Consider the following 12,659-nt stretch of genomic DNA (forward strand, 5'->3'; position numbering starts at 1 on the left):
GCCTAGAACATGGAAATGGCAATGGTTTGTATCGCAAGTTCTTAAGAAAGGGTATGAGCCTGCTGCATCGGAAAAAGGAACCACTATGTTTGATACCCTGTTTATAAAGATTCAAAGCGGACACATAACCACAATGGCGATGAACAGATGCGACACTCTCGGGTTCTCCGAAGAACTTCGAAGATAACTCGGGAGAATATTTACATAGGAATAGAAATAACATACCTTTGTCGATTGGAGGAGATGCCAAAAGACACCTGTAATAAACAAGGTAGAAGATGGGTAATGACTGCAACACGAGGCAGTTATTGAAAGACGGGCAACATCAATGGCGCGACCGGGTATTCAGAAAAGAGGAGGAAGAAGAAGAAGAAGAAAAGGGGGTAAAAGTGAAAAAGAGGGGCCCTCCACCTATATTTATAGTGTTTGAAGTGACAACTGCAAAGCACGGGAATAAAGGAGTCACAATAAAATCCTAAAGGGACGATGCCTCGATTTTCAGGATAAGAATGGATGTAGGAACCGGTCATCATGACACCACACGACATTAAATTCTGGCGAGTGACTGATACGTCTCCAACGTATCGATAATTTATGAAGTATTCATGCCATATTTGCCTATGGTTATAATTACTTTATATGTTATTGATGCACTTTATATGATTAATTTAGAACTAACCCAGACTGACGTTGTTTTCAGCAGAATTACCGTGGTGTTGTTTTATGTGCAGAAAATGAAAGTTCTCGGAATCGCCCGAAACTTTTTTATGATTTTTTCTCGAACATATGAGCAATGTTGGAGCAAAGAACCACCAGAGGAGGGCTTCCACGGATCCACAAGCCAACAGGGTGCGACCTAGGCTTTGGCCACACCCTGATGGCTTGTGGGGCCCACGTGGCTCCATTGCGCGTGATTCCAACGCTGAGAAATCCTATAAATCCCACAAACACCAGAAATAAAGAGAGAATTTCTGCTCCGCCGCCGCAATTCTCTGTATCACCGAAAAACTAATCTGGAGTGATTCCACTACCCTGTCATAGAGGGAAAACCATCGCCGGTGGCCATCTTCGTCATCTCGGCGGAGGCCATGACGAGGAGGGATTAGTTCACCCTCAAGACTGAGGGTATATACCAGTAGCTATGTGTTCAATCTCTTTCTCTCTCGTGTTCTTGAGATAGCATGATCTCAAGTACACGGGCTTTGTTAATATAGTTGGATCATATGATGTATTTCGCTTACCATCTAGTTGTGATGAATTGAGTCTTTTCCTTTAAGATCTCGTCATGTTGGATTGAGCATATTGGTATGACAGCACTTGATTCAAGTCTTGCATGGGATACCCGTAGTGACATTGGGGTATTCTATTGATTCACCTGATATATGTTGAGGCATCAACTTGCGGGTTTTGGTGACCTTGGGGATCTATGCATAGGGGTTGATTGCACGTTTTCATACCATGTTCTCCGATAGATATCTTGGGGTGCTCCTTGCACGTTCTTTGTGTTGGATTGAATATGATAGCTCTGAAATTGTTTGATGCATGTCACATAATTTACCCACGGATACTTGAGATGACATTGGAGTATCTAGGTGACTTTATGGTCGATTGATATGTATCATTGGTGTTATTCTAGTATGAACTCTTAGATAGATCGAATGGAAAGGATAGCTTGATGTTATATTAGTACGAACTCTTGAATAGATTGAACGGAAAGGATAGCTTGATGTTATCTTAGTACAAACTCTTGAATAGATTGATCGGAAAGAATAACTTTGAGGTGGTTCTACTACCTACACCAATTTCATCTTATTATTCTCCACTAGATAGGAACTTTGTTGCACGTTGAGGGATCCAACTATAGCATTGTTGAGAGATTTCACTAGTGAAAGTATGTACCCTAGGCCTTATTTCCAAGCATCATTACAATGTTTTGCTCATTGTTTGCCACTTGTTACCTTGCTGTTTTTTATATTTTCAAATTACAAAAACCTATATCTACAGTCCATATTGCACTTGTATCACCATCTCTTCGCTGAACAAGTGCACCTATACAATTTACCATTGTACTTGGCGTGTTGGGGACACAAGAGATTTCTTGTATTTGATTGCAGGGTTGCTTGAGAGAGGCCATCTTCATCCTACACCTCTCATGGATTGATAAACCTTAGGTCATCCACTTGAGGGAAAATTGCTATTGTCCTACAAAACTCTACGGTTGGAGGCCCAACATGAGTCTACAAGAATAAAGTTGTGTAGTAGACATCAGTGACGTCATGTATAGACGATGAAGGAAAATAGCTAAGACAACAAGAGTTACCAGTCGGCGTTTTGAAGAAACTAAGAAGGCAATAAAAAGGTAAGGATGGTTGGATCATTCTTTGATCGGGATAGCTTGACGTGAACAAGTTCAAGTCAACCTCGGACCTAATGTAGGGGAAATAATCCCGGGATGTAAACTACCTTGAAGAGCCGAGTAAAGTAATAGGAAGAGACAAGATGATGGGCCAGTAGATTATTGTGTAAATCAGCTTATGGCCCAACACCAGGAGATGGCGACTTAAGGCCGAGAAGGCGGAAGACACTAGGAGTTTCCCTAAACTTGGGAAGTAAGATAAGATAGAATCATAGTAAGTCAAATGCGTTTATTTGACCCGGACTCGGTTGTAAACTCGAGGCCTCTACGTGTATATAAAGGAGAGCCCTCGAGCCAGAACGATCAAGTAAGAAACCCTCAAGAGCTAGGTTAGTGATTCAACATCCTTCTAATCAAGATCTCCATCAACATAGATACAAAAGCAGGGCGTGGGCTATTACCTCTGTTGGAGGGGCCGAACCTGGGTAAATCTGTCTCTCATCCCCAATTAACCCATTCGACTCGCCACGCCGCGACGATGGCCTCACCACTAAGTCCAATCACCAGGACATCTGTTGTGACAAAACCACGACACGGGGCGTGCCTTGATGCTCCCATAAGTGGCACAAAACATATTCCATTCTTGTTGGATCAATTTCCATCGCTTCGAAATGGACACCCACCCGCGTGTGCTTTGCATTTGGTACGACACAAACTTCTTGCATTCGTGAAACTCGTGATAGACACGAATCCAAAAGGTTGACGCCTTTAGTTTGGTGCTGACCTTGGGGCCTTGACCAATGTCCCTCCAACACTCACAAAGGAGTGTGTCCATGACCTCCATGTATGCCTTCGTCCGTCCACTCTTTCGCTTGGGCTGCACCCCGGCGGTGTCACGCCAAAGATGTGATCCTATCCTTATTTTGGCACGAGGGCCTCGACGGGGATAAAAGCGCATCTCGTTGTTTTTGAAAGAATGTATATCGTTACAAGTACATGTGTTGAAGAGATGAGTATAAGGAATTGGCTTACACTCTCTTGAGGCTACATCAAGGTCACATCAATACAACAACATAATCAATCAACGTGAAGAAGAGCAGGGTCTGGCTAGAGACAAAAACAAATGGTAAATAACGACGTCCATCCTTGCTATCCGAGGCTGCCGGCCTAGAACCCATCCTAGATCGATGAAGGAAAAGAAGAAGAAGAAACTCCTAATAGGTCAATCAACGCGCTCACGTCAAAGTAACTCTTTACTTGTACCTGCAACTAGTGTTGTAGTAATCTGTGAGCCATAGGGACTCGACAATCTCATTTACAAAGGTATCAAGACTAGCAAAGCTTAATGGATGAGGTATGGTTAAGTGATGAGGCTTCAACAAGCGACTAAGCATTTATTTGAGGTGGCTAACTTCCGAGTACAAGAATACAAGAGGGGGTGATTGATACGTCCATTTTGCATCATGCTTTCATGTTGATTTTTATTGCTTTTTGGGATGTTATATTACTTGTGGTACCATATTTATGCCTTTTCTCTCTTATTTTGCAAGGTTTATTTGAAGAGGGAGAATTAAGGCAGCTGGAATTCTGGACTGGAAAAGGAGCAAATCCTAGTCCACTATTCTGCACTTCTCCAAATGCCTTGAAAAGTTACGTGGATTTTTGTGGGATTATATAAAAAATACTGGGCGAAAGAACTACCGGAGGGGGGCTGCCAGGGCGCCACAAGCCCTGACACCGCCACCCCCCTAGTGGCGGAGTGGGGGCTTCAGGGCTCCCTCACGGCCCACTAGCCCCCCTCTTTTGCTATATGAAGCGTCCTGGTCCAGAAAAAATCAGAAGGGAGCTTTTTGGTGGTTTCGCCGCCGCCACGAGGCGGAACTTGAGCAGATCCAATCTAGAGCTCCGACAGGACGATCCTGCCGGGCTAACTTCCCTCCCTGAGGGGGAAATCGTCGCCATCGTCATCACCAACACTCCTCTCGCCGGAGGGGAGGCATCTTCATCAACATCTTCATAAGCACCATCTCCTCTCCAATCCCTAGTTCATCTCTTGTAACCAATCTTCGTCTCGAAACTCCGATTGGTACTTGTAAGGTTGCTAGTAGTGTTGATTACTCTTTGTAGTTGATGCTCGTTGGATTACTTGGTGGAAGAGTTTATGTTCAGATCCTTGATGCTATTCATTACACCTCTGATCATGATTATGATTATGTTTTGTGAGTAGTTACTTTTGTTCCTGAGGACATGGGATAAGTCATGTTAATAATAGTCATGTGAATTAGATATTCATTCGGTATTTTGATATGTTGTATGTTGTCTTTTCCTCTAGTGGTGTTATGTGAACGTCGACTACATAACACTTCACCATATTTGGGCCTAGATGAAGGCATTGGGAAGTAGTAAGTAGATGATTGGTTGCTAAGTGACAGAAGCTTAAACCCCAGTCTATGCGTTGCTTCGTGAGGGGCTGATTTGGATCCACTAGTTTAATGCTATGGTTAGACTTTGTCTTAATTCTTCTTTTGTAGTTGCGGATGCTTGCGAGAGAGGTTAAGTATAATTGGGATGCTTGTCCAAGTAAGGGCAGTACCCAAGCGCCGGTCCACCCACATATCAAACTATCAAAGTAACGAACGCGAATCATATGAACATGATGAAACTAGCATGACAGAAATTCCCGCGTGTCCTCATAAGGGTTTTTCCTCCTATAAGACTTTGTTCAGGCTTGTCCCTTGCTACAAAAGGGATTGGGCCACTTTCTGCACCGTTGCTACTACTTGTTAGTTGTTACTCTTTGCTTGCTACGTTTCACCTCACTACACAATCACTTGTTACCGCTACTTTCAGTGTTTGCAGTTATTACCTTGCTGAAATCCATTTATCAGAGCCTTCTGCTCCTCGTTGGGTTCGACACTCTTACTTATCAAAAGGACTACGATTGATCCCCTATACTTGTGGGTCATCAAGAATCTTTTCTGGCGCCGTTGCCGGGGAGTGAAGCGCCTTTGGTAAGTGGAAATTGGTAAGGAAACATTTATATACTGTGCTGAAATTTATTGTCACTTGTCACTATGGAAACTGTTCCTTTGAGGAGTTTGTTTGGGGTATCTTCACCACGAACGGAAGCACGACGAGTTTCTCCTCAACCTGAGGTACCTACTGAAAATATCTTTTATGAAATTCCTTCGGGTATGCTTGTGAAACTGCTGGCTAATCCTTTCACAGGAGATGGATCTTCACATCTAGACTTGCATCTAATCTATGTAGATGAAGTTTGTGGTTTATATAAGCTTGCAGGTTTTCCCGAGGATGAGGTAAACAAGAATGTATTTCCTTTATCTTTGAAGGATAAGGCGTTGACATGGTATAGGCTATGCGATGATACTGGATCATGGGGCTACAATTGGTTGAAATTGGAATTTCATGAAAAGTTCTATCCTATGCATTTAGTACATCGTGATCAGAACTTTATTTATAACTTTTGGCCTCGTGACAGGGAAAGCATAGCTCAAGCTTGGGGAGGCTTAAATCAATGCTATATTCAAGCCCCAATCATGAGCTCTCGAGAGAAATCATCACTCAAAACTTTTATGCTCGGCTTTCTCATGAAGATCGTACCATGCTTGACACTTCTTGTACCGGTTCTTTTATGAAGAAGGATATTGATCACAAATGGAATTTATTGGAGAGAATCAAACGCAACTCTGAAGATTGGGAGCTGGAGGAAGGTAAGGAGTCAGGTATGAATTTCCAATTTGATTGTGTTAAATCTTTTGTTCAGACAAACACTTCTAGAGATTTTAGCGCTAAGTATGGACTTGACTCTGAGATAGTAGCTTCTCTATGTGAATCTTTTGCTGCTCATGTTGATCTTCCCAAAGAGAAGTGGTTTAAATATCATCCTCCTGTAGAAAGCAACATAGCCAAAACCAATCTAGTTGAGGAGAAAGTCATTGCTTTTAGTGATCCTGTTGTTCCTTGTGCTTACATTGAGAAACCACCATACCCTGCTAGGATAAAGGATTATTATAAAGGTCCAACCGTGATATGTAGGGGTTACATTAGACCACTTGCACCCCCTGAGGAGATTAGAGTTGAACCTAGTGTTGCTATTATCAAAGATCTCTTAGCCGAAGACATAGATGGGCATGTTATCAAATTATGTGAGGACTCCGCTAGAATTGCTAAACCTCACGCGAAAGACAAACACAGACCTGTAGTTGGCCTACCCGTTGTTTCTGTTAAGATAGGAGACCACTGTTACCATGGTTTATGTGATACGGGATCTAGTGTTAGTGAAATACCCCGTTCTCTGTATGATGAAATCAAAGATGAGATTGCACCTGCTGAGTTAGAGCCCATTCATGTCATTATCACGCTAGCTAATAGAGACACTATTTGCCCTCTGGGAATTGTGAGAGACGTAGAAGTCCTGTGTGGTAAGATGAAGTATCCTACTGATTTCCTCGTCCTTGGTACTGCACAAGATAGCTTTTGTCCCATCATATTTGGTAGACCCTTTCTCAACACTGTCAATGCTCACATTGATTGCATTAAGCAGACTGTCACAGTAAGTTTTGAGGGTGTGTATCATGAATTTAACTTCTCCAAGTTTGGAAGACAACCTCATGAAAGAGAGTCGTCTGGTAGAGATGAAATCATTGCTCTCGCCTCTATTGCCGTACCTCCTACGGATCCTTTAGAGCAATATCTGCTTGAGCACGAAACTGATATGCATATGGAGGAGAGAGATGAGATAGATAAAATTGTCTTAGAACAATATCCTATTCTCAAGAATAATCTGCCTGTTGAACTGCATGGGGATCCTCCCCCACCAAAGGGTGATCCTGTGTTCGAGCTTAAACAGTTGCCTGATACTCTTAAGTATGCCTATCTTGATGAGAAGGAGATATATCCTGTCATTATCAGTGCCCTCCTCTCAAAACACGAAGAGAAGAAGTTACTAAGGACTCTGAGGAAGCACCTCGCAGCTATTGGATATGCTCTTGATGATCTTAAGGGTATTAGTCGTACTCTATGTCAGCACAAGATTATAACCGATCCTGACTTTAAACCAGTTGCTGATCATCAAAGGAGATTAAATCCTAAGATGAAAGAGGTCGTTAGAAAAGAAATATTAAATCTTCTGGAAGACGGAATCATTTATCCTGTTGCTCATAGTGATTGGGTGAGTCCAGTACATTGCGTACCTAAGAAGGGAGGTATCACCATCGTTCCTAATGATAAAGATGAACTAATCCCACAAAGGATTATTACCGGCTATAGGATGGTGATAGACTTCTGAAAACTGAACAAGGCAACCAGGAAAGATTATTATCCTTTGTCGTTCATCGGCCAAATGCTAGAAAGGCTATCAAAGCACACACACTTCTGTTTTCTAGACGGTTATTCAGATTTCTCGCAAATACCTGTTGCACAATCTGATCAGGTGAAAACCACTTTCACCTGCCCTTTCGGTACCTTTGCCTATAGACGTATGCCTTTTGGCTTATGTAACGCACCCGCCACCTTTCAAAGATGTATGATGGCTATATTCTCTGACTTTTGTGAAAAGATTGTTGAGGTTTTCATGGATGACTTCTCCATTTACGGGTCTTCCATTGATGATTGCCTCAGCAACATTGATCAAGTCTTACAGAGATGCGAAGAAACCAACCTCGTCTTGAATTGGGAGAAGTGTCACTTTATGGTTAATGAAGGTATCGTCTTAGGACACAAAATCACTGAAAGAGGCATTGAAGTTGATAAGGCTAAGGTTGATGCAATTGAGAAAATGCCTTGCCCCACAGATATCAGAGGTATACGAAGCTTCCTAGGTCATGATGGTTTCTATAGAAGGTTCATTAAATACTTCTCTAAGATTTCTAGGCCTCTTACCAACCTCTTGCAGAAGGATGTTCCTTTTGTTTTTGATGAGGATTGTGAGGAAGCCTTTGAAATACTTAAGAAGGCTTTGATAACCGCACCTATTGTTCAACCACCTGACTGGAACTTGCCCTTTGAAATCATGTCTGACGCTAGTGATTATGCTGTCGGTGCTGTTCTAGGACAAAGAGTTGACAAAAAGTTGAATGTTATTCACTACGCTAGTAAAACTCTAGATAGTGCCCAAAGAAACTATGCCAGTACGGAGACGGAATTTTTAGCAGTCGTGTTTGCATGTGAAAATTTCAGATCTTATATAGTTGACTCCAAAGTCACTATTCACTCTGATCATGCTGCTATTAAGTACCTTATGGAGAAGAAGGACGCTAAGCCTAGGCTGATCATATGGGTTCTCCTGCTACAGGAATTTGATTTGCACGTCGTTGACTGAAAGGGTGCTGATAACCCTGTAGCAGATAATTTGTCTAGGCTAGAGAATGTCCTTGATGACCCACTACCTATCGATGACAGCTTTCCTGATGAGCAACTGAATGTCATCCGCACTTCACATAGTGCACCGTGGTATGCTGATTATGCAAATTATATCGTAGCCAAATACATACCACCCAGTTTCACCTATCAGCAAAAGAAGAAATTCTTCTTTGATTTGAGACATTACTTTTGGGATGATCCTCACCTTTATAAGGAAGGAGTAGATGGTGTTACTAGACGTTGTGTGCCTGAATATGAACAAGGACAGATCTTGCAGAAGTGTCATTCCGAAGCCTACGGAGGACACCACGCTGGAGATAGAACTGCCCATAAGGTATTGCAATCAGGTTTCTATTGGCCCACTCTCTTCAAGGATGCCCATAAGTTTGTCTTGCCTTGTGACGAATGCCAAAGAATAGGGAACATCAGTAAGCGTCAGGAAATGCCTATGAACTATTCACTTGTCATTGAACCATTTGATGTCTGGGGCTTTGATTATATGGGACCCTTCCCGAGTTCCAATGGGTACACTCACATCTTAGTTGCCGTGGATTACGTTACTAAGTGGGTATAGGCTATCCCTACTAAAAATGCTAATCACCACACCTCTATTAAGATGCTTAAAGAAGTCATTTTCCCAAGATTTGGAGTCCCTAGATACTTGATGACTGATGGCAGTTCACACTTCATTCATGGTGTTTTTCGCAAGATGCTAGCTAAGTATGATGTCAACCATAGAGTTGCATTTTCTTATCATCCTCAGTCTAGTGGTCAAGTGGAGTTGAGTAATTGGGAGATCAAGTTGATCCTATAGAAGACCGTCAATAGATCTCAAAAGAACTGGTCTAGCAAACTTGACGATGCACTAAGGGCTTATAGGACTGCTTATAAGAATCCCATGGGCATGTCACCGTATAAAATGGTTTACGGTAAGGCCTGTCATTTACCTCTTGAGCTGGAACACAAAGCTTATTGGGAAATCAAAGAGCTCAACTTTGATTTCAAACTTGCTGGTGAAAAGCGGTTGTTTGATATCATCTCATTAGATGAATGGCGAGCCCAGGCATATGAGAATGCCAGGTTGTTCAAGGAAAAGGTTAAGAGATGGCACGACAAACGAATACAGAAGCGAGGGTTCAATGTAGGTGATTATGTCCTGCTATACAATTCTCGTTTCACATTCTTTGCAGGCAAGCTTCTCTCTAAATGGGAAGGTCCCTATGTTATCGAGGAAGTATATCGTTCCGGTGCCATCAAAATCAATAACACGGAAGGAAATTTTCCTAGAGTGGTAAATGGGCAAAGAATCAAGCATTACATCTCTGGTACACCCATAAATGTTGAGACCAATATCATCAATGTCATAACTCCAGAGGAGTACATAAGGGATGTTTATCAGCCTGTTTTAGACCTTGAAAACGAAGATGTATCTGATTCGGTAAGAATTTGGACTCCGATGCTTTTCCAATAGGAAATTTCCTCCGTTTTGGATTTTTTGGAAAATTAGAAAAATAAAAAGCAGTCCGGAGAGCGAACGAGGCGGCCACAAGCCCTGCCACCGCCCCCTACCCCCTGGTGGCGGAGGGCAAGCTTGTGGGCACCTCGTGTGCCTCCCGGACTCCGTTTTCTTGCGGAGGACTCCTTATGGCCCAGAAAAATCAATATATAGTCGCCTGAAGGTTTTGATCTCCGTATCGCGTAGTTTACCTCTATTTTCGTTTCCAGCCTGTTTCTGTGACAGATCTAGATCATCATGACTTCCCCAAACGCTCCTAAGGACAAGATCTTCGAGAAGGTCATCAAACCCTACCTCATGGAAGTGCTGAAATACCCTCAATCTATCAAGATGAGCGAGGGGATGTTGCACATCCGTGATGTTGAGGGGCCTAAGAAGACCGGAAGCATGGAGACGAGGCTCGAAGCAATGGAGCAACAAGTCTTCAAGTGCCAAGGGATGGTGGAGCGTGGACTCAACGCCAACCACACAATGATCACGGAGTTTACTAGCAATCACAAGTTGGATGCCATTGATATTGGGAAACACCTCTCCAGGCTCTATGAAAGGGTTGATCAACTACAAGGCCAGATCTATGACCTGCAGAACCAAAACTGTGAGTATGAGTACAGATTTAAATCAATAAGGTTGGCTGCAGATTTGAGGATTCCGGCGACTCGTTCATCCTGCCATGATGGAGCACCTATGCCTTGGAAGACGGAGGATCAGACTACTCCAACAACTACACCACCCTCACCACCGAAGGAATACAACTAAGCATTGGTATGGGCAATACCCTTGGCTTCTGCCAAGCTTGGGGGAGTTTCCCTGGTATCGTATCACCTTTATATCTTTTGCTTTTACCTTTTAGTTCTTTCCTTTTCAGTTTTTATTTCTTCTTTTAAAGGAATAAGTCTTTAGTTTTTAGTTTGAGTCTTTTGCTTTTGTCTCTCCCCCGATGTATTCGAGCTTACGAGCTATATAATAAAGATTATCTTAGTCAAGGGCTTTACTTTGTGCCATGATCAAAAAGTATGAAAATAACGATAGCATGAAAGATCATGAGACGATATTATGGAAAGTGATAACTTCACTTATGACACGTATGATGATTGAAACTTGTTGAGAATAAATCAACATAGCCCTCAGTCATTGTTACAATTAATAAGAAGTAATAAGGAAAGAGAGGTTCACGTATAAATATATCATCTTAGACACTTTTTACAATTGTCAGCACTCACCAAACTATTACATGCCTAGGAGTAGATGTTGGACAAGGAAGACAACATAATGAATTGTGTTTGCTTGGTTCCAAACAATGTTATATGATTAGAGATCCCTTAGCATGTGACGATTGCTTCCACCTCATATTAGCCAAAACTCCCGCACCAAGTAAAGATATTACTTGTGCATCCATAAACCTCCAACCCAGTTTTGCCATGAGAGTCCACCATATCTACCTATGGATTGAATAAGATCCTTCAAGTAAGTTGTCATCGGTGCAAGCAATAAAAATTGCTCTCTAATATGTATGATCTATTAGTGTGTGGAAAATAATCTCTCTACGAACCTGTGATGAGGAAGACATAAAAGCGACAGACTGCATAATAAAGTTCTTTATCACAGGAGGCAATATAAAGTGACGTTCCTCCGCACTAAGAGGACACACATTCAAACCTCAAAAGCGCATGACAACCTCTGCTTCCCTCTGCGAAGGGCCTATCTTGTACCTTTGCTTTTTACCCTTGTAAGAGTCATGGTGATCTTCACCAATTCCCTTTTTGCCTTTGTCTTGGCTACCTTCACATGCTTGGGAAAGATCTATATTCATATATCAACTTGGAGTTGAGTACTTATGCTTTATTGTTGTTGACTTTACCTTTGAGGTAAATGGTTGAGAGGCAAAACTATAAGCCCCTATCTTCCTCTGTGTCCAGCTGAAACTTTGACACCATGAGTACCACGTGAGTTGTAACAATTGTGGAAAACAAAAGAGACGATTGAGTATGTGGGTTTGCCTTACAAGCTCTTATTTGACTTTTTCTGATGTTGTGATAAATTGCAATTGCTTCAGTGACTATGGTTTATTGTTGGTTACTTCTCGGTAAGGTTTTTTACTTCATGCTTTGCTTTGTGAAGGAATTGTTACTTTCCCATAAGAATCTTTATGATGTATTGTTTTTCTATGTGTGATCATGATGCCCTCAAGTCCGTATTATGTTTTATCGACACCTTCGTCCCTCAACATGTGGACATGTTTATGGAACTTGGTATTTGCTTGAGGACAAGCGAGGTCTAAGCTTGGGGGAGTTGATACGTCCATTTTGCATCATGCTTTCATGTTGATTTTATTGCTTTTTGGGCTGTTATATTACTTGTGGTACCATATTTATGCCTTTTCTCTCTTATTTTGCAAGGTTTATTTGA

This window comes from Hordeum vulgare, chromosome 7H, assembly GCF_904849725.1.
Source record: "Hordeum vulgare subsp. vulgare chromosome 7H, MorexV3_pseudomolecules_assembly, whole genome shotgun sequence".
Taxonomy (NCBI): domain Eukaryota; kingdom Viridiplantae; phylum Streptophyta; class Magnoliopsida; order Poales; family Poaceae; genus Hordeum; species Hordeum vulgare.